This window comes from Leopardus geoffroyi, chromosome D4 (genome assembly GCF_018350155.1).
Source record: "Leopardus geoffroyi isolate Oge1 chromosome D4, O.geoffroyi_Oge1_pat1.0, whole genome shotgun sequence".
Taxonomy (NCBI): domain Eukaryota; kingdom Metazoa; phylum Chordata; class Mammalia; order Carnivora; family Felidae; genus Leopardus; species Leopardus geoffroyi.
The window spans coordinates 23,900,284-23,927,106 of NC_059342.1; positions in this window are offsets into that span (position 1 = coordinate 23,900,284).

The window sequence follows — 26,823 nt, forward strand, 5'->3', positions numbered from 1 at the left end:
AATTCTTGTCCAGTTTTCTCTATAGTTGAAACAATACATTAAAATGCTTAACATTCAGTCTTACGTGAATTAAATATTAGTTGGACTGAAACTTTAAAACTATATCACTAATTTTGAGTTATCATTTCATGCCTGCTTTATGAACAAACGACTTTGACAATTTCAGATCTTTCTTCTCCATGAACTTCCAGGAGTTTGAGGTGTGACGAAATAAGGTGCAGTGAGGTTAGAATAATTTCTTTGTATCCTGGAGGCCAATGTAGATGATTTCTCTGATTTTTTCATATTGGAAGAGTTAATGGTTTGAATTCTGCCTACTAATGAAGATTTTTAGACATTTGTGCAATTTACAGCATGTGCTCATTTTTTCTAAATGTTTTATTTTTTTAGTCAATTCATTGATACTAGTCTGGTTTGAATCAGCAACCAGTTGCTTGACTCCTACTAGTAATTCAATTGCAAAAAGAAATTCCCACTTAAATGTCTGATGACTTCACATTCCTGTTTTCAAGGTTACAATTAGAGTGGTCAATCACTACTAAACCTTTCACATCAAATGTAGTATCAAATATCCATGCTTTGCTCTAAAATTATCAGCCTCCCTTGCAGTCAGATTGGGGCAAGGTTACTGTGCTAAAGCCAATGGATGTAAGTGGAAGTGATGAAAGCCATTTCTAGGCCTGGATTAAAAAAAAAAAAAAAAACTTTCAGTCAATCTTCTAATTCTCTTCTCTTGCCATGGTGTATTGGTTATATATGCTGTGCAAAGAATTATTGCAGAACTTAGTGGCTTAAACAATTTTAGTTTCTGTGGATCAGGAATCTAGGTGTATTTTAGCTGTCTGCCTCTGGATCAGAGTCACTCAGAAGATTATGCTCAAGGTGTCGGGGGGATGCGGTAACCTCAAGACTCACCTGGGGGAAGGTCTGCTTCCAAGTTAACTCATGTACCTATTGGTAAGACTCGGGGCATCACTGGACCTTGGCTGGGGACATCAGTTCTTTGTTATGTGGGCCCCTCCATATAGCTACTACCCACATTATGACAACTTGATTCTCCCAGAATGAGGATTTCAAGAGAGGAGAGAGCGAGAGAAAGAGCAAGGGGGAAAGGGAGAAAGAAAGAAGGAGGGAGAGAAAATCCCTCAAAGAAGGGGGATTACACAAGGGTGTGAATACTTCAACAGGGGGGATCATTGAGATCCACTCAGAGGCTATGTACCACACATGATGATCTTCAAGGTCATGTGTTCCAGACAGTGCAACTACAAGATGGAAGCAGCCTGAGGAAAGCACCACATTTACACTGAGAACGTCAGCCTTCCCCAAGGGACAGAAAGAGTTGCAGAAAGAGTATCCCTGAACTCCTCAAAAGTCCTTCCTCCAAAAAAAATCACCTGGGAAGGCTGCACAGGCACAGATACACCTACCAAGAAGAAAGAAGTCTTACATCATTTGAATCAAGTGACTGGTATTTCTTTAGTGCAAGTTTTCTCATACATAAAAGTGGAGATTGTTCCTATTCAACATATTTATTAAAATAACTAAGAGAGATAAATGAAAACACTTAGTTGACTCCCACATAAAATAGGATCAGAATGAAAAAAAAAACACTTGGAAATAAATTTAACCAAGGAGATGAAAGATCTGTACACTAAAAACTATAACCATTGATTGAAAGAAATGGAGGAAGACACAAATAAATGAAAAGATTTTGTGTGCTCATGAACTGGAAGAATTGATATTGTTAAAATGTCTATACCATTCAAAGAAATCTACAGATTCAATGCAATTTCTATCAAAACTCCAACAGTATTTTTCACAGAAAGATGGAAAACAATCCTAACTTTCATATGGAACCACAAAAGACCCCAAATAGCAAAAATAATGAAAAGGAAGAACAAATCTATAGGTAGGTATCAAATTTCCTTTTTAACTACATTATAAAGCTATAGTAATCAAAACAGTATTGTATTGGCATAAAAACAGATGCATAGATCAATAGAACAGAAAAGAGAGCTCAAAAATAAACCCATGCATATATAGCCAATTAATTTTCAATAAAGGAGTCAAGAATAGTTTCTTCAATAAACGGTGATCGCAAAACTGGATATCTACATGCAAAGGAATGAAACTGGACCCATATCTTATACTGTACACAAAAATCAACTCAAAATGGATTAACGACTTGCACATAAAACTGAAAAGTATAAACTCCTAGAAGAAAAGAGGAGGTAAGCTCCTTAACGTTGTCCTCAACAATGATTTGTTAGATATGATAAGTAGCATTGATTCAAAAGATGAAAGCCAAAGCAATACAACATGGGCCACTGTGTTCTGCTAGTCAGAATAGACATGCATGTAGAGATTATTGCATGAGAAGAAATACTTTCCAAACTATGCTTCCCCAAAAATAGCTCTGAATTCAAAAGCTTTGTATGCACAGGGGATTCATGTGAAATGTCCAGAATAGGAAAATGCAAAGAGACAGAAAGTAGATTCGTGGTTGTCAGGGAATGGGGAAGCAAATGGGGAGTGACTGCTAAGAGGTGTGGGGTTTCTGGGGGGAAAGATGATGAAAAGGTTCTGAAATTAGATAGTAATGATGATTGCACTACCTTATAAATATAAATACCACCGAATTACACACTTAAAGTAGTGAATTTTATTTTAAAAGCTATTGAAACGTTAAGATAGTAGATGGTAAATAAACAATGCAAGTTTTCAGTGTTATTCTAAAATAAAATGCACTCTGGCAGGGGTGCTTGGGTGTCTCAGTCAGTGAAGCATCTGACTTCGGCCCAGGTCATGATCTCACAGTTCATGGGTTGAGATCCCATGTAGGGCTCTGTGCTGACAGCTCAGGGCCTGGAGCCTGCTTCAGATTCTGTGTCTTCCTCTCTCTCTGCCCCTCCCCAATTCGTGCTCTGTCTCTGTCTCTCAAAAATAAATAAAAATGTAAAAAAAAATTTTTTTTTTAATGTACTCTGGCAAAACTCCAATAGCTAAACAAGTTTTTTTTTTTTTAATTTTTTTTTCAACGTTTATTTATTTTTGGGACAGAGAGAGACAGAGCATGAACGGGGGAGGGGCAGAGAGAGAGGGAGACACAGAATCGGAAACAGGCTCCAGGCTCTGAGCCATCAGCCCAGAGCCCGACGCGGGGCTCGAACTCACGGACTGCGAGATCGTGACCTGGCTGAAGTCGGATGCTTAACCGACTGCGCCACCCAGGCGCCCCAACTAAACGAGTTTTAATAAGCTCAGGATTATTTGGAATAATAACTGGAAATAATAAGAATAATATTTTGAATTATTTTCCAGAATAATATTTGGAAATTGAAACACTAGTTGGTTATTTGATAATATTATAATTTTTTTCAAGTTTTTACTATGATCATAATGGTATTATGGTTGTATATGTGTTTAACACAGTCCTTATGTTTTAGAGATACATGTGGAACTACTGAGAGAGGAAATGGTATCCTGGACTTGCTTCAAAATAATGTGGAGAGGGGAATTTGAAAGAATTGAGAAGAATTATGAAATCTAGTACGTGGGTACATTTGAGTTTATTATAATCATTTTCTACTTCCCTATGTGTTTCAAGCTTCCATGATAGAAGAATTTTTAAAAAATTATATAAAAATATACTAAAATATACTTTGAGTAAAATGTGAATATTAAAGGGAAATTCATAAATATCAGGGTATTTATCAATGTTTTGATAAAACTTTGTTTTATACAAATTGCTACTCCAAGTATTCAGTAGCTTAAAGCCACTGTAGTTAGTAAGCACTTGGAACATTTGACTATGAATGAGTTAGAAAATTTTGTTACTCATTTTTTCCCCCAAATACTGCTGGTATTGGCTTGGAGCCTAGAAAACTGACTTCTAGTCTTATCTGCCTCTGAAATCTGTGTTAACCTGAACAATCCAGCTACTGTTGTGTGCTATGCAAATAATTGGATGTCTTACCAATGCAATGAACCAACCTCTATTTGAATAAGTAATCTTACTTTTACTCCAACCCACTAAAAACTAGATGAAAAATAATAAAAAGTAGGTTAGCAACACATTTAATAAAGGCAGAGATTGTGACAATTTTGTTCATTGATATATTCCCAATTCTTATCACAATCTGGTACATAATAGATATCCTAAAAGCTGTGGATGAATGAAGGGATGGAAGGATGGATGGATGAATGAATTTTAAATAAGTGGATTCTGTGTAAGTGTAAGTAAATCCCAATATATCATCTTAGACTGTGAATATTTATATCTAAATTCCAATAAAATTTTTAGATTATAACTGCATTTCTCTACTGTCTAGACTAGTGGTTCTCAAAGGAAAACATCCATAAGAATCACCCAGAAAGCTTGTAAATACATTCTGAGCCCCCACTCCAAAATTCTTGAATTTGCCTTTCAAACAAGCTCCCAAGTACTATGGAGCACAAATTGAGTAGCATTAATAGTTGGTGAGCAGTTTTTGTCACTAACTATGTCCATCAGAATTATCTGGGGAACTTTTTAAATATTCAGATTCCCATGACTCCTCTAAAACCTGCTGAATCAGAATTTCTGAGAGTGAGTTTCAGAAATATGAATTTTAAGAAGCTCCTTAAGTCATTCTTAGGCATGTCCAAGCTTCAGAATGGCTTAGACTAGTGTTGTCCAATAGAACTCTCAGAGGTGATGCAAATGTTCTATATCTGCACTTCCAGTGCAGTAACAATCAGGCACATGTGGCTATGGCACACCTGAAATGTGGCTACTCTGCCAGGGAAACCAGGTTTTTTATTTTATTATATTTTAATTAATTGTAACTTACACGTAAATTGCCACTCAGGCTAGTGGCCACCATATTAGAGCTAGATTTTCAACCTTTCCTTCTTGAAACTAGAATTTCATTCAGTCACAGAGCAGAAGGGGAGACTAGAGTATGAAGTTCCCAGGATACCATCCTTTTCTACCAGAGCAGATACCCTAGGTTACCTTGAGCTTTCGTTTGATACTACGGTTTCTCTGCCAACTGGAGTCCATGGCCATACAGAGACATCCCTAAAGCTCCTGTGAAAGATAAATCCAAGTGCTCTGACACATTTTCAAATAAATGGCACATAGTTAGCTTGATGGAATCATTATATATCTGCCAAATAATTATGCTTTGAGTCTATTTTAATGCCAGCTTCTCAAGGGATTCCAAGTACACTCACCAACTTATTATCTCATTAATCCTCATAATGACTTTGTGAGCAAGAAAAAAGGACTCAAGTTATTATCCCCATTTCACTTGCAGAAAAACTGACTCGAAGGAAGCGAGTGGTTTGCTGAAGCCTCCCTAGGCAACTCCCTTATGGGATGTTATTTTCTCTAACACTTGCCATTCTCTGTAAGTAATTAAGATTCCTACAGTCAAGGACACCTCAGCAGTACTTTAAAAAGCAATTTGCTTTCTTTGGCAGTAAGTCTCCATGAGGATGGAATTTAGGCCCTCGGTGAAATGGGACAAACCCAAACTGGACGCAGACATCCTAGACTTCATAGGGCAGATTATGCTCCTAGACTTCTCAGGGTTTCCTGGAACAACCCACAGGCTGCTAAATTAATAAATTAATTAAGCAGAGAGATGTCCAAATAGGCATGGCAACACATATACTAATTATATTTTTTCTTTTCAGAATCACAGTAGGGGTAGGAAGAATGCTCTGGGTGGAGTAGGAGACAGGAGATTGGAAATGAGATAATAAGTATCTCTCTCCAAATGACAAATTTCAGGTCCTCCCTAGGTGATTTAGTTTCATAGCAAGATTTATGCCTGCGGCACCATCCTCAACTAGATAGATTGAGACAAGACCATAGGCCATCACGAAGTCAAAGGCATGAAATAGTAATTAGCTACAAGTAGCCCAAGGAGACGCGAAAATGTTGTCAAAGTCCAAAAATTTGTGAAGCCAGCTACAGCTTCACTTTACTTTATGCCATGTCATTGGAGCTATCTACACAAAGCCTAAAGGAACTAAAGCAAACATCTCATGGACAAGTTTACCCTGCTGGGAGGAGGAAAAACTCCCACTGTCCTGTCAGTTTTCTTTAAACCAGAGCTTCCTTTCAAGAAGAGGTAGGGGCAGATTCTGGTGGATGCTGGGGGCTGGGGAAGGGGAGAAGGAGAGGGAGATGAGTACATAAAATTGGGATAGCATCCCCTGAGTTTAAAATGGAGAACATCTCCAAGAAGAGAGGCCCTGGGTAGACTTTATTCACTTAATAGACTTTAAGTGCCTGAGGACACAGTACAAACTTGTATCACATTATCAGACAGGCCCCCTCACAGCATCAGTGTCGGCAGAGGCTCATGAATATGTAAATACTATATGTATCTTGGAAACATGCTTGACAAGAGAATAGCTAAAATGAACTGATTCCAGTTATAAGCCCATCAGCCTGCCATTCTTTATGTTTGAACAGGCAGGCTATTGCTAGGTGACAGATCATTAAGGCTATCTACTCAGTCAGCGGAAATGAAGAAATAATTTGTTCCTAATAACCTTCAGATGACCTCCCAGGCAAAAGGGAGTCTTTAAAGTGCTGTCTCTGCCGATACATGTCAGGCAGTGCGTGGGGTTCTTCTGGCCCTGCAGTCAGAGCAGGGCGGCTGGTGAAACAGATTAATAAACACCTACTGACAGGGACACATCGGGAAAAGATCTCATCACCTGCCATTATCAGGTTGATGAATAATTCAGAGCTCTCCATCAGAGCCAGGAATTTCAGGCTGCGCCATGCTGCACGCTCGCAGGGAGGAGGAAAGCATGAAGGCGCTGATTGCCAGGATTAAATGGGGGCCTAGGAGATATGCTGCTGTTCCAGACTGTGCGGGTTTCAAGTGGGTGGAAAAGCATGCAAATACTTGTTTCTTCAGAAGGTGACCAGTAAGGTTTAGGGCCAAAGAGCCAAGGACTCCTGACCATCCTGAAATTTTGGTGCCCAGGGCAGGCCCCCAGCACTTGTCTATCACCATTGTTGATGAAAGAGGCCCCAGCCTTTGTTTCTTCATTTCACTGGTGGCTTCCAGAGGAACAGATAGGTCAGTCTCTCCAACAGGCCCCTCACTTCTTGGGAACATAGTTTTGCCCTCATTTCTACTTTCTCCCTATTTGTTAGGAAATATTTGTAGTGCAAATACAATCATTGTAACAGCTTTAAGTCAGACAGGCTTCTGTGAGGATCTCAGGAGTATCTAACAATCAGCTGTGTGATCCTGACCATCATATATGGCCTCTCTGAAACTCAGTACTCTGGTCTGTAAAATGGGTTCAAAAATATCTTATTCAGACAGCCATTATGAGTTTTAAAAACAAGTATGCATGTAGAGATCTTAGCAGAAGCTTGGCACCAAGCCAATGTTCACTTCATACTAGAGACAAATAGCTATCTCCATCTACCCATCTGTTCTTTGACCAGAGACAAGGCAGGAAACAGACTACACAGCCAAACTTGGTAATTCAAGGAAAGTTAAAGAGAGGGGCCATTGCCATAGGTGCTGGCCAAGGAACAAGAGTGTGTGATGTGCCTCAGGACTAATAACAGCAGGGATCCCTTATCTCCTCTAGGACCTAAGGGACAAGAGGAAGAAGCCAGCTATTTAGGACAAGAGGTTTCTGCCTGACAGAAGTCTTCTACAGAAGCTCCCAGCCAACTACAGCAACCTGGCAGGATATGGAAACAGGATAAATATCCCCCCTTTACCAGGGGCTCCCTTTCACTGAACCCAACTAGATTCCAGGCAAAAGGTCTGTTGATGGGTCCTTAAAGGTCAGCTGCCTGAGGCAGAGTTGAAGGTGGGAAAGGGTGGGAATTGAATCTGCAGGGACAAACAGAAGAGAAGCAGCATATCACCTGCTTGATCTGACAGTCAGCATTTCTCCATGTATGGTGCCTTTCAATATGTGCACAGAAAAGTAAAGACAAAGCAAAAGAAAGGGCACATCTGTGCATTTTAGGACCTTATAGACTGGACTAGTTGGGGGCAGGGGAGAGAGAGGAAAAAAGGAGAAAGAGAATTTGAGTAGTATAATGGGGTAAAGAAAATTTAAGTCATCATAAATCCTTGCCTATCTTTTTCTAAGCCACTTCATCACCTCTCTGGTTTGGTCACCCCTAAAATGAAGACTTTGAACTACTTGATATCACAGACTTTTCCTAGCATGGAATTAATAATCTAAAGCCTGATTAAATAGAGTAGGTCCATCATGCTTTCCCCTTCCCCTTCCCAAGTAGGTAATGGTATGGAAGACAAAGATTGACATTCTTTGGAACTTGGGAGTCACAGAACATCTCTTCCTGAACTTGAACTTGATTTAAGAGCTCATTACACCAGAACACTTTTGATGAAATGTATACATCATTCAGAGCCTACTCATTCCATGTGTTCAGCCCAATCTGAGCTTCACTGGGCTCTCCAGTGAAGGAGAGCTGGGCAGTGATATTCTTTAATTCAAAGCATATACCTTCCATAATCCCCCAAGCTCTACGTTTTCTTCTTTTATCCTTAATGGAACCACAGAATATTGGGATAAAGAGCACCTTAGTTATAATCTCATTTAAACTCTTGAAAAACTGAAGTCTGGAGACTTAGTGGCTCCTTGGACTGGAACTTAGAAATGTTAAAAAGAAAACCACAGGCCCCAAATGGTGCCACTTAGACTAAGTCCCCAAACCAGACTTAATACCTAATCTAATTGCAGTTTCAACCTCCCCCAGAAATGTAGTGAGAACTGGTCAAGAAGTAGGAGAAAAATACGAAGTTCTTTTCCTAAATGATAAGCAGAGAAAAGCCTCCAGCCAGAGAGCTAGAAAGACCATAGATTTTTTTGAGAGTCAATCAGCTCTAAAGAAACATCACTTTAAAGAATCTTGTTAAGTGGCTTAGAGATGAAGTGCGTTTTCAAAAGCATTTGGTTTCAAGAAATAGTTTGAAAGTGAGGATGCACTTGGTAATTTGAGGGCTAAGAGGAGAGCAGGTAGAGAAGTGAGCAGAGCTGGAAGGAGAAAGACCAAGTATACCAAGAGATGACCTTGAGTATATGCAACAGAAACCCTGTACATCTTCTTTTTAAAGCATTCTGAGTGCCTTTGGTTCTACTGTATTTTGTATAGAATCCCTGGAAATAAGGAATACACCATACTAGAGGAGGAAGATTTATACCAGGTCTCAGATGGCCTTAAAGAATAAGCTCTTCAGTCACTTGACTCCAGAACTAAGGCGTAACTCACTCATTCTCTCTTTCATTAATTCATATTTTTAAGAAATATTTATTGAGTATCTACTTGATTCCAGAAAGTCTTCTAGAAATACATTCATAACTCACTTAGACCCCACAATCAGGGGAAGTCTCTGAATTTTAAATGATAAAGAAGAACCAGCCATGAAAGGGGTAGCAGAGAGAGTATCCCAGGCAGAGAGAGAAATCAATGCAAAGGCTGCGGAAGCCTGACCAGGCATGTGGCCTGTGTGAGGGGTATGAGGAAGGGTGGTGTGCTGGAGGGTCATGAGTCTGGATGGCAGAGCCTGAGACTGGAGAGGAAGGAAGGCAGCAGGCCCCAGGGCTTTGTGAGGATACTCACTACCACATCTCCAGACTCCCAAATAATGAGAAAAAGTACATTATGATGGAAGGTTCAAAGTCTTGTTGGAATCGATTTTCATGTGTTAACCTTGGATCATAATTCAGCAGGTGGAAATGACAGGGCAAGCGCATCCATTGATATGAAGGTGCCTTGGGGATGCAGTTAAGCCACAGAAAAGCTGCCTAGGATTCACCTCCTCTGCCATCCTCTTTTTGTTACCCAGTATATGGCATTTGCATTTCTTCTTATGGTTTTGATAGGGAAGGGTCTAAAAGGCCATGTTTTACCAACACATTCTCCTGAGGCTCTCCTTTAGGACAGGAAAGTCACATTTCAAGAAGAGACACAACAGACCAATTGGCCAGAAGCATGCACCCATCTGCATAGGAAGGGCTAGAGATGCACTCTTGTTCAGGAATGGAGAAGGGTCCCTGGCACTTCAGCTGCTCACATGGCCTCTTTCTTCTACCTGGCGTGCTTTCACCCTTGAACTGGAACTTAGAAATGGTAAAAAGAAAATCACAGGTTCCAAAAGGTGCCACTTAGACCAAGTTCCCAAACTGGACTTAATACCTAATCTAATTGCAGTTTCGACCTCCCCCAGAAATGTAGGGTTAATTGGTCAGTGAGGAATTTTTTGATCAGCTCAGATCAGTCTGCCTCATGCACCCTCTCAACCCCCAAAAGAAGATGAGGTAATCTGCATGGCAAGACCCCTTGCTTTTCACACTAGAAAGTGGTCTCCCCTGAAACAGTCTTTTTCTTTTGCTAAGTAACTTTCTTGCCCAAACCTCCTTCTGTAAAAAACTTTCATTTTGTACACCTCCTTAGAGTTCCCTTCTACTTGCCAGACGGGATATTGCCCTATTCATGAATCATTTAATAAGGCCATTAGATCTTTAAATTTTACTCCATTGATTTGTTATTTAACAGAGAGAACATGAGTATACGTTTTCTGGGCCTTTGGTTTTTCTTGTAAGTTTACTTCCGATACCTCCAAATATATGGTTTGTCTTCTGGATACATAAAAGGGAGGGCTGGTTTCCTTTAGGAACTTGTCTGAATATGGGTAACTGTGTTTCTGGAGAAGTTCCACTGATCATTCCCTGTTTGGACTATGTTCTCCTTTGCTTATTATCTCTTGCTTTACTTATTATCTCTTGCTTTGCTTATTATCTGAAGATATCTGTTTTTTGTTTGTTTGTTTGTTTGTTTGTTTGTTTTCCAGTAAATATAGCCTCTGGGCTCTGCCATGCATTGGAAACTTTTTTCAAATGCAGGATCATTATTATAACCAGTAGTCATTAACTGCTTAAATGAGGCAGTTAGTTACTGAGGTAAATAGTTAAATTTGTAGGTGACAAAAAAGCTAAGCCAAAGAAAGCAGGGAGGGAAAAGAATAAAGGTGGAGATGGTTTATAAGAATATCAAAAGAGAAAACAGTGGGTATTTTGGTTTCTTTCTTTCTTCCCTACGTCATTAGAACGATGAAGAGTTTCTTACACCAAAAGGATTAAGATGTCTGCTGGGGAGGAAAGTGACACCAGGCATAGAGTCAGGAAAAGTAAATCCTAATTAGGGTGACCGTATGTTCTGATTTGCCTGGGAAAGTCCAAGCTTCCACCTGTTCTTCTGGCATAGTTACTACCAATGTTCTCCCTTCACTTTCAAAAGTATCCTTTTGGGATGATAAATTATATGGTGACATCAGCCTTAACTCTGCTTTCTCTACTAAGTGGGTATGATTCTATGGGTAAATCCCTCATCTCTCCAGACTTCAGTTTTTCAAGAGTTTAAATGAGCTTGTCACTAAGGTACTCTTTATCCCAATATCCTGTGGTTCCATTACGGATAAAAGAAGAAAGAGTAGAGTTTGGGGGATTAGAGAAGTTATATGCTTTGAATTAAAGAATATCACTTACTTTTGAGGGGCATGCTTGCCTCCTGGTTTAGTGCTGCCTTTGTCTTATCTAACAGCATTTATTAATGGCCATTGGAAGATTACTCTATGTAAATGCTACAATAAAGATCTTAAAGGTATTATCTTATTTAATCCCAACAAAATTATTATGGTTTCTATTTTATCTGGACTCATAGTCACTTCAAACCATCTTTAGACCTAATTCTGAGTATAACATACTGTGTTCTTAACCATCATGCCATATCTAGGATACTTTCATCAAAAACAGCAAGGAAGGTACTTAGTGGATCAGTCAGGATAGGCTAAGGTATGCAGCAACAACAAACACTCCACAGTTTTACTGGCTTTAAACATTTATTTCCCAATTATGTTACATGTTCATTAGGAGTTCTCTGGGGGTGCTGGGGGTGCTCCAGGACTCACCAGGTTGATGGAGCAGCAACCATCTGGATTGTGGTCCCAGTGTATTGATAAAAGAAAAGAGACAGAGTAGCACATTTTACACTGGCTCTTCAAGCTTCATCCAGAAGAGACCACATCACTTCTGCTCATATTCCATTGCCTAATTCAAGTCCTATGACAACACCCAACTCCAAGAAGACAGGAAGTAACATTGTACAATGAAACAGGAAGGAGAACAAGAATATTTGGTGAAAAGTGACTACCACACTGAGGTGTTCCCAGAACAAAAGATCTAAAGTCTCTCTTGTAGTTTTTAAATTCTCCCAGTTCCAATTACTTCTAAGTGAAATTTCATAGAACTAGGTGTGCATTTTGATTCTATTTCTTTAATGCTCCATTAAACTCTTTGTTAACTGCAGACTTACTAATTCACCTCTGCTAAAAAAAAAACAAACAAACAAACAAAAAAAAAAACCAGTTTCTTTCTATCCAGAGAAGCAAGTAGAATGATATGGCTATAAACTACTCCTAATCCAATTATGTCCATCCTCCCTCTCCAAAGGTCTTCACTGTATCTACTATACAACTAAGAGATGACACTTCAGTGAAGGAAAAGGTGTGTTTATCTCAGGAAAGAGTGTCTTTATGACACTGATCTGCTCTGATGAATCCACTAATGTGAAATTTCTGACCCAATAGGCAGTGATTGCACAGCTCTGAAACTCCTCTCATTATTCATGAAATATGTGCCGTGTGGTGTCAGTGCTCTCCCTGCAGACTCACTGCCAAGCAATTACTCATTTCCATCACTTAGATTTTTTATTATTATTATTTTTCAGTGGGTGTCTATATATTCAGCACACTTCAAGAAGCAAAGCACAGTCCCAGAATGAAAATGATGCTTGTCTTGTTTGATTTTAAATAGAAAAGCACTTCCAAGTCCTTAAAAATTGATGTTGTTTTAAACTTTACAACAAGCAAGAGGGGAAACTGGTAGCTGCAGAAATAAATGGAGAGCAATCAGGAGCATTTCCACTGTTATACATATTTGCTACCCAAGAGCTGCTGGAGGAACTATCTTATATATCCTGATTTATTTCTCTCACTCTCCCCAGGAGCCCTTAAGAGAAACAATGAACCAGAAATGGCAATGGAGCTCTGGTTGCGGTCCTCTGCCAGAGGCAGGAGTACTCATGGGCAGTGGCCTGTGCTTAGAAAAGGGACAGGGTCCAGGAACCATGTCCCTTTCTCATCACAATGCTTGCTTATTATGTCCTTGCAGATATAAATAAAGTCTAATGTAAAAGAATGACTATTTTTTGCTGCTCTGTGATATAATCTGTGCAGAGTACTTGTGCCCCTGTGGATATCACAACTGAGGAACATTCCAACCCCAGAAGTTGTGCCAGAAGAGTTTTGGAAATGATGAAACTTATTAAACAAAGAGTCCTCAGTCTAGGATCCAATCCTCCTGTGTGGACAAAATCTTCTCATATACTATGGTCAATTACAGTTATGGCCCCAGCTAATCTACCAGTTCTCATGTGAATTTGTGGTTCCTCATTAAAAAGGCAGAGTCTCTTTCTCAATTTCTTGAATATGAGAGGGTTTTATGACTTCCTTGGCCAGTCTAATGTGCAGAAGTGATGGTGGGCCAATTTTAACCCCTATCTGCAATGTCCCTGCATGTTGTCACCTGACCTCTCTTGCACACTTGCTATCACCATTGAAATGTGTCCAGGCTAGCCTGCTAGAAGGTGGAACAGCTCTAAGCTGCCCTAATTGTCCCAACCAAGGCCAGACAGAATAACTACCAGCCAGCTAGCAGACCCTCAAGACATGAGCAAGCCCAACCAAGATCAGCAGAGCCACCAAGCCAAAATCCAGCTACCCCCAGACATATAAGTAATGCATGTCTATTGTTAAACAAGTCACATAAATAACTGACTCATATCCCATCAGGAAATTATGACTTACTTTTTTCCCTTCTCCCACACCTCACCCAGATATATTTTATTTACTTTGATTTTTCAATTTTCTTCAGTTTATTTTATTCTACATATTATTATTAAGTACATAACATTGTACTGGACAGCATGGTTAATGCAGAGACTGGTGAACCAGAGAACTTGCTCTTAGGGAACCCTCATTCTAACATAGCAGTTCTCAGAATTTTTTATCTTGACTTACTAAATGGATGGCATTGATATGTGCAAGGCACCCTCAAGAGAAAAATTGGAGTTATGAACAATTCTTGGTGAATTTGCTCCTTCTCTCCCCATGTCTCCTATGCCCAAGAAATGGCACTTGAATGCTAGTGAGTCAAAGCAGCATTAAAAAGTTTGAAACATATCACAGATGTCACCCTGAATTGTTTGTGTGTTATTTTACCTACCATTCATTGTAAATAACTTTCAACACACTTAACTGCCGATTGTTACATCCTGGGTTTTGATGTCCCAGATGAGAACAACTGGCCTACTGAAAGGAGCATGCTGACATCTGGGTATTAATCACAATCCAAAGCAAACTGAAAGGGGGTTCCACAGAAACACAAGCATCAGATTGTGGGGGTACTCAGAAAGGAACCACATTATTTCAACTGAAGCACATAGAGAGGCTTCCCAGGAGATTTGACATCTGATCTAAACCTGGGGTTTTGACAGAGATTGAATCAGTTCATTAGTAACAGAACACTCTTTATCCATCTCCTCCAAACCCAGATGTCCCCCAATTCTTTTGACTGGGCTCAGTGGAGGTTGAAATTTCAATCAGATCAAAGAAATTGGACATTATTGCCACACTTTACTGAGATGGGTGATGGGAAGGTTACACCTCAGAATGTGGAGCTCTGAGCCCAGCTTCCCTGACTCTGTTGCTATGTCTCCCCCAAAAGGATGTTGGAGGAGTCAGCTTCCCTCACTTGCATTTCCAGACAAAAGGATAAGTCAGGCCAGGTCCACTGGTTCTCTACCATCTGGTTAAGAGCAGATCTGGGATAAACATGGCTTTCTTCTCCCTGGACTAATGTTCTTTTCGCTTTATTGAATGTTTGATGATCTTTAGAAGTCCTTTATAACCTTGGCTTCTGAATCATTTTCTTTTGAGTCTTGTCTGTCAGTCTAAAGGCAGGATTTATAGATACCATCCCTCCCACTCCTGCTTTTGAGGACCAAATCACAGGAGTCAAAGCTGCTCTTTACAAACAGAGGCCTTGGGGATTCTAGAGGACTCTATTTTAAGAAAAACTATTTCCCTGTTCCCTCCTTCTGTGTCTATCCTAGCAAAGTGTGATCTTTCAGCTTCATTCCACTGCATGGTTTTCCCAAGTGGCTTTCCCATTATGTAATGGCACAGGAATGGGAAACAGTTCCCAATTGGCAGTAGGTGCCACAATGAGAGCAATAAAGTTCTACAAATAGTATTGCATAAAGAATAAGGTTTGGAAAGGTGCATTCTTTTATGTAGTTTGAAAAAATGGAGCTCCACTGGCAGATGGGGAAGGCGTATGGAGCCTTTGCTCCCCTCTAGGAAAATCACAGTGCAGACTTTTAAGGGTTAAGAGCAAAGCTAGGCCATCCTCTGCAGTTACCAATTGTTTTGAGAAAGAACTTCTGGCTCAGCCCTAATAGAGACGGAATGCTTCATGACAGGCTGCAATCTGTAGACTTACAGAATACCTTGTTATCATTTTGACATTCCACAAAGCAGCACTTCTGACCAGAGAACTCAAGAATAGTGTGTGGTCTAATACACCAAGCCATAAAGTTGGATAGGCACTGCAGTGCTCCACCATCAAGTGGGAATACTATATATGATACTCCCCATGAGCATGTGGCTCAGATTTTCATGGTTCCTACGTTTGCTACATTCCCTCCTTTCTTTCAACCCACCTCTAGGGACTTATTCGGAGTTCCCTATGACCAGTTGGCTAAGACAGAAAAACTTCAAGCTTGCTTTAGAGAGGGTTCTGTATAACGTGGCAACATCTGAAAGTACATGGCTGTTTACACCATAGCCTCACTTGGGGATGGCCCAAAGGACATCTGGTGAGAGGATATCCTGCCATCAGGAAGAACTTCCAAGCAATGTACTTGGTTATTCATTTTTGCCTAGAATGAGAGAGAGCAACATATGGAATTACATCGATTCAAGGGCAATGACTAATGGTTTTGTTGGATGGTCAGGGACTTGGAGGAATACCACTTAAAAATTGGTGGCAAGGAGGACTGGGGAGAAGTCTGTGGATAGATCTCTTGGAATAGGCAAAATATGAAAAGATTTTTTTTTTTTTGTCGCACAAAAGGGAAGCTTAATGATCAGGTGGACAAGATGACTAATTCTGCGGATGTTGGTCAGTCTCTTTTCTGAGCAACACCTGTCTGTCCCCATTAAACTAGTAAATATAGTGGCCATGTCATCAGGTGTGGAGGTTATGCATGGACTCAGAAACATGAACTTCCAGTCAACAAGGCTACAGCCCCTGCCCCAGGCTCACGCCCCATTGCTGGCTGTGCACCCACAGTCTGTAGCTACACAGAGACAACAGGTTTCCATACACATCTCCTTAAGCTCCCCCTATACTGTCCCAATTTGGTGGTTAAGATGTACTGGGCTTCTTGTACTTCTCTTCAAACTCAGACTTCAGAAGCTTGACAGTGGGAATCCAGAGGATATATTAATAATTCTTTCCCTGATCCTCCAACTTCCACTTCCCTAGCAGGGGGCCACATTTGTATTAAGTCTAATTCCCATAATAAATCTGTCCCCATAATCTTCATGAGGGCTTTGTTTCCTTGGCTGAACCTTGTATAAACCATCCATTGAGGCCTGCTGAGATTGCTAGTTTTTCAGGACACACCTTGTATTTGCAGTTTGTCCACAGTCTGGAAAGTGATCAGGAGTGAGTAGGTTCCCTATGTGTAGAAAGAAAGAAAAGGAAATACTCTGAATCCAAAATAATGTTAAAGGCTTTCTTTTGGTAGTGAGACTGCATATGATTTATGTTTTCCTTTTTTATAAAGCTATAGGTTTCCAAATTTTTTATAATACATTTGGTCTATTACTTGATTAGTGAAAAAGTAGCAAACTATTTTGAATAAAGTCAAGAAATTTAAAGAGTACAGATCATTTGATGACTTACATACATATACTAGGGCATAACATGCAATCCATTTATTGAAGAGTTGAATTAATCAGTTTGCACCCAGTGTCAACCCATAACAAGGTTATAGTTCAAAAAATACCCTGGTTTTCAGTAATTCAACCAGTAAGACTCACTGGGTGTGTTGGTGAGGCTCCTTTGGCTATAAGAAGAGTCTGTCTAAGGCTCTAAGTATGGTGGTTTATTGTAAGAACATGTAAGACATTACAATTGCTAGAATTTGTAGTTGTCCCAAATTTCATGGAGGCACAGAGTACTTGAAGTTTGGGCCTAGTTTGAAGTTCCTCTGACCCTGAAACACCTCTTAGGGACTTGGGGGAAAGTTATGAGTCTTTACAGAAATACCTAACTAATAGATGATTCACCTTCCTCCTGTGGTTTTCTTTGTGTGTGTGTGTGTGTGTGTGTGTGTGTGTGTGTGTGTGTGTAATTGCTAACAAAGAAATTTAGATCACTTATGAGAAAAAATTAAAAATTTATCTCATTCTTTGTATATCACAAGTATTTTATCTTATAGGCAATGGGAAGCAATAGTGACGTTTGAAGCAAGGATGTAAACTATTCAAGTCTGAGGTTGAGATTAATAATGAAACACCCTGGAAACGGTAAAAGGACAAAAGTTGCAGAAACAGAGAAGCCAAGTTAGGTTGCTAGTATAGCAATCTAGCCAAGAAATAATTGTGAACTGACTCAGCAAACCAGCAAGAAAACCAGCAAGAAGGGCTAAAAATTATGTTAGAGAAACTAATGAAAGTATTAGCATAGTTAGTAACCTACTAGTTTAATTTTAAGGAAAAGCCATATTTTTACTGACAAAGAACCAAGAAAGGTTTGCCTTGCATTTAGCCAAATGTATATGAGATTTACAATCCTATGGATTTGTTAATAGTAGAGTCTTCCTATCTGTCTGACAAAGCAAACTGATGATTCATGATCTTATGATTGCTATATCCGAATGGGGGAAAAGTATTGATCACCAAGATTAGATTGTGCTGCAGTTAGAGCCCCTAGATCTCAGTGGCTTAAAACCACACATCATTCACATTACATGTCCATCATGGTTCAGCTGAGGGTCAGCACTGTTCTAGAGCTTGGCTCCAAGATTAGGCTGAAATTGCAGCCACCGTCTGCCACCACTGCCTTTCACTGTAGTAGCAGGAAAGAGAAAGTGGCCAGTCATCTAGCAGCCTCGAAAACATCTTTCTGGAGTGGAATGTGAAATTTCATTGGCCAAAGGAAATCATATGGTTCCACCCAATTTCTAGGCACTAGAATAAGTGCAGTCCTTACATGCCCAGTCAGAACCAGAAATCCTTCCATGAACAACACTACTGTCGACCCCACTGATTATGGTTCATGGCTAGCAGGGATAGCTGCCTTGAATCTCATGAACTACCCAGAGATCAGGAAAAATGTTTTAAAGTAAGACCCCACCTGCAGCAGCAAGTAGTGATGCCATTATTTCCCACAAGCTTAGTTAGGAAGCCCTAAGGTCTTAGCTATTTATAGTCGCAAACACCCAAGACATTTCCTGACAGATTATGGATGTGGAATACAGTAACAGTCTTAGTAGAATTTCCGTTCTGGTTTCTGTCTTGTCGGGAATCTTCCCTGTGGTCTACCCAGGGCCTCCCCCGCCACACCCTGGGTTTGTTCTTCACCTTCTGCCCTGCTGCACACAGTGACTGTTAAGCAGCTGTCCTCTCCCACTGCGGGGAGGGCCTTCCATCCACAAGGCATCGTTAGCACAGCAGCATATGCTACTGGAGCACTGGGGAAATGGGCTGGATGGAAAATACAGGGACTTAATTGAATTAGAAGCATACACTCTGGATATTCTGGTCTGTAGTCTTTACAGCCCTCTTTCTGTTTGCCAGAGAAAATCTGTCTACTTTCACATGATCTGCTAGCATTTGGGATTTATTCTTTGCACTTTCTACTAACTCCAGTAGCTGTATCATATTCCTTTGCATCCTCACTTTCTATAAACTAGAGAAAAGATGGTCTTTAGCAATAGTTCAGCAGTCCTGGCTGGAAATAGACAATAGAAGTAGTTCTAGAATGAATGAGGGCCTTAAGGCATCCCACACGCTGGGTTCTACCTTCTTGGTAACTGCCAGCCCTCTAGGCAAGGATTCCCACACTTTTCTGATGATAATAAGCAATCAGGGTGTTGGTTAAAATACAGATTACTCATCCTGTCCTGGGGAAGATATGAATCAGAAGAAGGTCTGGATAGAACCCAGGAATTTGATTTTAAAAAACACTTGAGATGAATTGTATTGTCAAGCAAGTTTGGGAAACACTAGACAGTGTTTGTTCCCTTCCTTTTGCAATGCTTAGATGTTTTTCAGCTTCACGAAACAAAGCTGCAAGGCTGGAGAATAATACCTTCAAGACTTTCTCAAATAATCTCAAATCAATCTGCTCTTTTCTGCTATAAAATTTTTCAGCCTCTAAGTATATTTAGTGTACCTTCCTATATTTTTATATAGTGTTGGGCTATTGTCTCCAGCTGTTGTGGTATGTATGTTTAGTCTCTCCCTAAAAATACGAATTCCCTAAGGTCAAGGCTAGTGCCTCTACTTTGTCTTCCTCTCTCTCCTCCCATATCCAGTGATTATCTATCTATCATCTATGTCTCTATCATCTATCTACTTATTCATCCATACTTCTATCCAACCATCCACCACCTACCTACCTCTCTCTTCCCATTAAACTGGAAACTCCCTGAGAGCATGGAGCTTGCCTCCTCCACAGCATCTAGTACTGCTCCCACGATATATTATGGACTCTGAACAAATAAGTCCTGACTTGTGGGTGAAATTAAAAAGAAGGGTTTGAACAAGTCTGAGACATCTCAAAAGTCACGAAGTTGTCTGCTATCTTCACTGTGCTTTATCAGTATGATTATTCCCCTTTCTCTTCACTTATGCTCTCTTTCCAGTCCCTTTCCTTTTCTTCTGTCTAGATTCTCCTAAAGAGTGCTTTTACCTAATCTAATGGAGAAACAGAAGTGCAGAGGTGAATACAAGTAGCCTACAGTTTTGACATTTACTGACCCACAATCTGTTTCTCTGCTTTTGTTGGCAGAAGTCTGAATCTCCCTCAGGGAACAATCTCAGTCTCTGTGTTAAGGTAAGATTGTCCCAGACTGACCAATCCACATATTCCTTTGTTTCAAGGCTTGTTTCAGGAATGGCTGTGTGATCTCTGGGTCCAATCAGAGTTGGGGATTTTTGCTGGGACTTTGGGAAACACTGGCTCTGGTATGGCTGAGGCTGTTAGCTGGACAATATTAGAATAGCTAGAGTTTCTGGGAGCCCTCACATGGAAAGAGCCCTCACATGAGATTGAAACTAACACAGAGAAGAACAGGACAAAGTGCTGACCAGAGAAGGAGACAGGCACAACATGCCACCTGAGCACAGGCCATGGGAATGTGAACCAGGGGAACAGGCTATGGGACACACTTTCTCTTTTACCTCATGTAAGCACCCCGAACATTAGGCATAGTCCTGAGGGCAGGCTGGGTAAAGAAGAGAGCTTTTGTTGCCCACACAGAGCCAGGCCAACCTCTTGTCATCCTTGATCAATATTCAGGGGTTTTCCTAAATGCCCTTGCATGCTATTTTTTATATATTTTGCATTCAAATTGCCACACTGTCTACAGTAGATTTGTTTCCACTCTAGTCTGTGAGCTGCTCCTTGAGGGCCAGGGCCAGATGTTCCCCATGTTGTACCCCCATACCTAGCAGTGCCTGTGGGTGTTCCATGCTAAATACACACTGGTTACACAATGCAGGGGGTACATATAGTAGATTATAGAATTTACTTCTAAGTTTCCTGACCTGAAAATCCAAGGGACATGCACCCACCAGAATTTAGAGCTACTAAGGGAAAGTGCTTCTTGTTTTCTTGACCTTGCTGGGTGGAGATGAGTCAGCTATGAACGCACTGTCATTGGCATCTACTCCTTCTCTGCACAGATGACAGCCTCCAGCCAACCTGTGAGAAGATATGCCACCGAGAAGCAGGCAGCAGCCTCCTGCCCCTGGAAGAGATGGGCCATGACAGAGAGCCTCACCTGCTGCTCTGCTCATTGGAGAATGCCCAAGGTGACCTGAATGCCCCACTACACCCTGTGAAAAGCAGGAGGAAAACATTTCAGGGAGGACAAGAGGGTAAGAGAGAGAGCAATTAGAGGTTTTTGGCTTTGGTTTTGTTTATAGCATCTAGTTCTAAGGAAACTGAAAGTAGCCATTCCTCTGTAAGTATATGGATTCCACTGGATGGAAATGGAGGCTGAGGCATAAGTGCGTGGCTCTTTTCTTTTTCTTTCTTTCTTTCATTCATTCTTCCTTCCCTCCTTCCTCTTTCTTTTCTTTCTTTTTTTCTTTCTTTCTTTCTTTCTTTTTCTTTCTCACATAGTAACATTTACCTCCAATCCTTAGAAAGAGTTGGTATAAATAGCTGTTTACATTTGAGAAGCATTTTGAAGAGCCCAATCAAAAGGCCACTTTTCCACAGCTTGGCTATTGGGAATAATGCTGCAAGGAACATGGGAGCACAGATAGCTTGGAAGTACTGATTTTATTTACCTGGATAGATACACAGAGGTGAGAATGCTGGATCACCTGGTGGTTTTATTTTTAATTTTTGAGGAACCTATATACTGTTTTCCATAATGGCTGTACCAATCTACATTCCTACCACCAGTGTACAAGAGTTCCCTTTGTGTCTGATGGACAAATGGATAAAGAAAATGTGATAAGTATATATAATATGTACACATTTATAGATAAATATTTATAGATCTCTATATAGATACATATACACAATGGAATACTATTCAGTGTTAACGAAGGAGATACTGCATTTGCAACTATGTGGATGAACCTGGAAGACATTATGCTAAGTGACATAAACCAGACATCGAAAGAAAAATACTGCATGATCTCACTTGTATTTGGAATCTAAAAAAAGTCTAACTCCTAGAACCAGAGGATAGAATGGTGATTACCAGGAACTGGGGGGTGCGGAGAATGGGAGTTGGTGGTTAAAGGGTACAAAATTTCAGGTGTGTGGGATGAACGAGTCTGGAAACCTAAAGTATAGCATGATGACTATATATAACAAAACTGCATTGAATACTAGAAATTTGCTAAGACAGTGGATCTCTCTCAGGTGCTTTCACCACACACAAAGAGAAATGGAACTATGGGAGGGGATGGATATGTTAGTTTGACTGCAGTATTCATTTCACTGTGTCTATGTATATCAAAACATCATCTGGTACACCTTAAAAACACGTAATTTTCATAAAAAAAAAAAAAGGTCACTGTTCCTCAGTAACTAATTCCTATTACTATGGGATTTCAATAAGATTTTTCTTCCTAAAGGGAGAGGCTGCCTTTACACACTACTTCTCATCAACAAATCACCACATTCCCACATAATCTTCTTTTTGCCTTGTCCACCTTTTCTTCTTTGAACTCATATTGAAATTATGTCCAAAATATGTACAACCAGTTGGGAGGAGGATTGAGATCATGAAACAAATATTGTACCTACAAATAGATGCCAGTGAACATGATTCAGGCAATTAGACAAACATTTCTTTCCTCTCAGCAGATATTTTGATGAATGGATCCCTTCTTGGGCCAATGTTACTCTCACATTCTTTCTATCATCTTCTCAGCTCTGCTAGGCTCCTTTCTTCTATTCACTGCTTACCTTGAGGGCAAACTTTAATCGAAGTTTATATGCAGTAAATCAAGATGGAAGAAGGTTCCTTGGAAATGCATAAAGCCACATTCCACAATCCTAGAGGAAGAGGTAACACTTGTGCACATACAGCTAAGTATTTAATCAGCAATTCTGATCCAGCTCATGTGGAAGGAAGATGAATAGGATTCCTATCAGGTGTGCCCAGCTCTTAACGACCCAGTGTCTTATTCTCTTCTCCAGGAAATACACTTACAAAATACAAGCAAATATCCAAGGGCCACTCTCATGCACTTTATAAACGTTAACAATGTTCTCATCACTGACATGATGTTCACATAATGGCTTCTATTAACACAGCCAACAAGTTTTGCAACAGCGTCCTACATTTTTTTGATGCCTCTTGGTATTTCTGTCTCATGACAATGATGAAAAAGAATCCCCTATCTTCCTTGATATTTTGAGGTAATTATTCCCACTTGCTGTAACACAAACTGAGTTGGCTCCAGTGAAAATCCCACTAATAGTGACAACCTGGCATTTGCTACCATTTGATCTCAGGAACAAAAACACCGCTCTCTATGTCTATGTCAATGTACAGTTTACAAAGAGGCGTTGACGATTGTTATGCTGTGCATTCTAGAGACACACAGACTTAAGCCAGGTGTGACCCCTGAAACAAATGGCCATACTCAATGTCTCTCAACTGACTCAGTGGAAAACAATGGAAGGCACTGCTAACTGCTGTTGTTTAGTACCATTTATATCTCCCTTTCCCTCCTCTACAAATTTTTTCCTCAAATATATAAGAATGTAGCATTGTGTATCATAATCTAACAAATACCTATGATAAATCATAAATCTATCCTATTTTATATCACTTTTGGTATGACTGATGATAATAACTAGCTTAGGCAATTATATTTCACAACATTAATCCTCATAAGACATGATTGAGTAGTTATAACAATATCACTGTAATAGATGATGGCCTAGGAAAAAAAGAGGTTTAGAAAGAGGTTGCAGACAGGGATGTTTAGGAGCTGACCTGCGCCAGCCTGTAAGAGCTACTTGTACACATCTCTCCCAATGTTACAGTCAGTGACACCACATGGTAGTTGCACACTGGCCACCGTGAAAGTATTTACACCATGAAAATTAGCAAAAACTACGGATCAAAAACACGACTCCCCAAAAAGCTGGTTGGTAAACATTTACTACTTACAAAACTAGTAAGTAGTGGATTTGAGATTTGAAGCCTGTTCTGACTCCAAGTTGGGTGGAAACAACTGGCCAAAAAATCAAGAGATGTTTGTTCCAGTTCTATGGAATTTTATGTCCCTTCATGTGTGTAATGGGCATTTCATTATCCATAGCATGCAGTTCCTAAATCTTTAAATAATGAATAAAAATATGAAGAAATATTTAAGGGCTCTATGAGTATATTCTTGCTTGGTGAAGACAAGAGTTATGAACTTTAATGATCACCACTCCCACCACATTCACTTAGTAGAATTGAAGAAAGGACACTCCTCTTCCCAGCCATCCTTCTCTAATCCTTCTTCCCCTGGCTCCTTTGGTAAAGTTCACTCAGAAGCACATTCTGAGACAAGGAATGGAATGCAAGTGATTTGTTATGGAAGTGCTCCCCAAGAACCATGGGAAGCAAGACAGGGATGAGGAAGGAGCCAAGTGAAGGTGTGATTTCAGGAGAAAGCCCGTAAGAGCTCAGGAGCATACATTATACCACAGTTTGGCCTCAGATCAAGGAAGCTGGGCTTTTGTACCCCCTCTGTACCCCATCCCCACCCCCGCCACACACACACAGACATAGACACTGCCATTGGCTATGGGAGAGAGGAATTAAACTCCCTGGCACTTTGATCTCTACATAGAAGTTTGAATTCAGTGCCCACCACTGGAAGTCACAGGTGCCAGTCATTAGCAGTAGAGCCTGGAGAAGAGGGATATGGGGGCACAGAGCTGGGGAAAACGATGCAGCAACACTGTTGACTATACTTCTACAAATAATGTTTTACTGAGAACCAGTCTTCATCCAGGCTAGCCTGGGGTAATACAGCTTTTCTCAGAAAAACTAACATGATTTGTCTATTCTCCTGGACCAATGGAGGCATATTAGGGAACCAGCGCGCTCTCAAAATCTAGAAAATAAGAAAATAGTCATTCTGCATAAAAATATCCAGCCCTATTTTAAAGACACAGAGACAGACAGGCAGAAGCAGGCAGAGAAAGAATACACATGGTGGACACCACGGCCTGCGCTACACTGACTGTGAAGGAAGGGGGTGATCACTTGGGGAAGAGACACAGTGTGTCCCCCACCACAGTGAGCCTTTGAATACGGAGCTTTACATGTTATGACATGTCACAGTAACTGAAGTTTTCTTCCCCCACCCTAAGAAAGAATAAAAATTGCATGGCTAGTACACTTGAATAAAATTGGGTAAGTGAATATATAAGTGGATATACGACTCTTTAGGTTTGCTCAGCAAAGAGCTCGTATCAGGTTTATGGATGGGCATTCAGACTAAGCATAATACAAAACTATCCATTTGATCATGTAAGTCATTCATGCCACAGGAAACCATGATACATTGAGAACATCTTTTTATAGTCCTGCATTATTTCCATGAAATCCTAATATGCTACAGAACTCAGATTGTTTCCCCTTCTGCAAAATGTCCACAGATAACGTAAGAATTATTACCCCATTGTACACTAGGAAGCTGAGGCACCAATTAAGTGGCAAGTCTATTAGAAGGAGTCTTATGCTTTGAAATAATACCTCCTAATAGGGAATATGAATACTTGGAGATACTACTTTTTGTCGCATCTAAGCGACAACACATACAACCCCCCTCCCAAGAAAAAACAACACAATGCTCATTGCGTTTTGGGCTATTTTTTTGTTTTTATCTCCTATATCATGCAACTCCACATTTTTTTAAAGATTATTTTTTTCTATTTTTTCCTTTTATTTTAAAATGTAATCTTAGTTATCTCAGGGAAGTAAAAATCCTACTGTGAAATAGTTAATAACAGTTTTTAATAATCATTACTCATAAAATCTCAAGTGGCTTTGGTGGGCATCTGGTCGTCATTAAGAGGATTGAATTTATCAGACAAGTCATTTTGCTTAATTAGGTGGCTAACTGGCAGGGCCTTTCTTACTGAAAAAGCATTAAAATCATCAGTGAAAGCCTCAAGAAGTCCTTGATTGGACCATTTTGTCATTGTTTTACTGGGTATCATCAAATTCCCACTTGCAACCCCAAGGAATTAATTCAAGTTCCAGAAACCTGCATAAAGCTCACAGAACCGGTTAGCCAACTTAAATTATGGAAACTTACCTAAAAATAATAAAGTAAATCAGTATCTCAGCTCCTAATTTACATAAAGGCATTCATGCTTGGCATGACCCTTACTTTAACTATAGTCAGTTCCTTACATCCCCAAGTCTAGCCTTAGAACAAGTGTGGTCTAATAACTTAGAAATGACCAGTTAGCAAGCTCCAAGTCATCCTTCGATAGAGGAAGGGCTTCCGAGACTACAGCAGATGTTTTAATTGGACAAACACCAACTGCTCCTTCATGCAGAAACTAATAAGCTACAATTCAGTAGCATGTTCATTTTTTCATAAACTTGTATATCAAAAAGAAAAAAGAAAAGGATGTAACATCTTACTCTCAAAGTTTAAAAACAAGTCACCCAAACTATTTGAAAAGGGATTAGCCCTAGAGTAAATAAGCAAGGAAATGATTGGCTTAAGTAGAAAAATACTAGTATGAAAATCTGGAGTACAATCTCTCTCTTCACCAATACTAGGGGTTCTGACACTTTAATAGGCAGTTCAAGCCTTTCTCTTCTGGTAATGTCCTTTTACCTTATTCCTGGATGGGAAACTGAATACTAGTCTTTGAATTCAAACATTCCCCAAGAATCCTGTGGAGGTT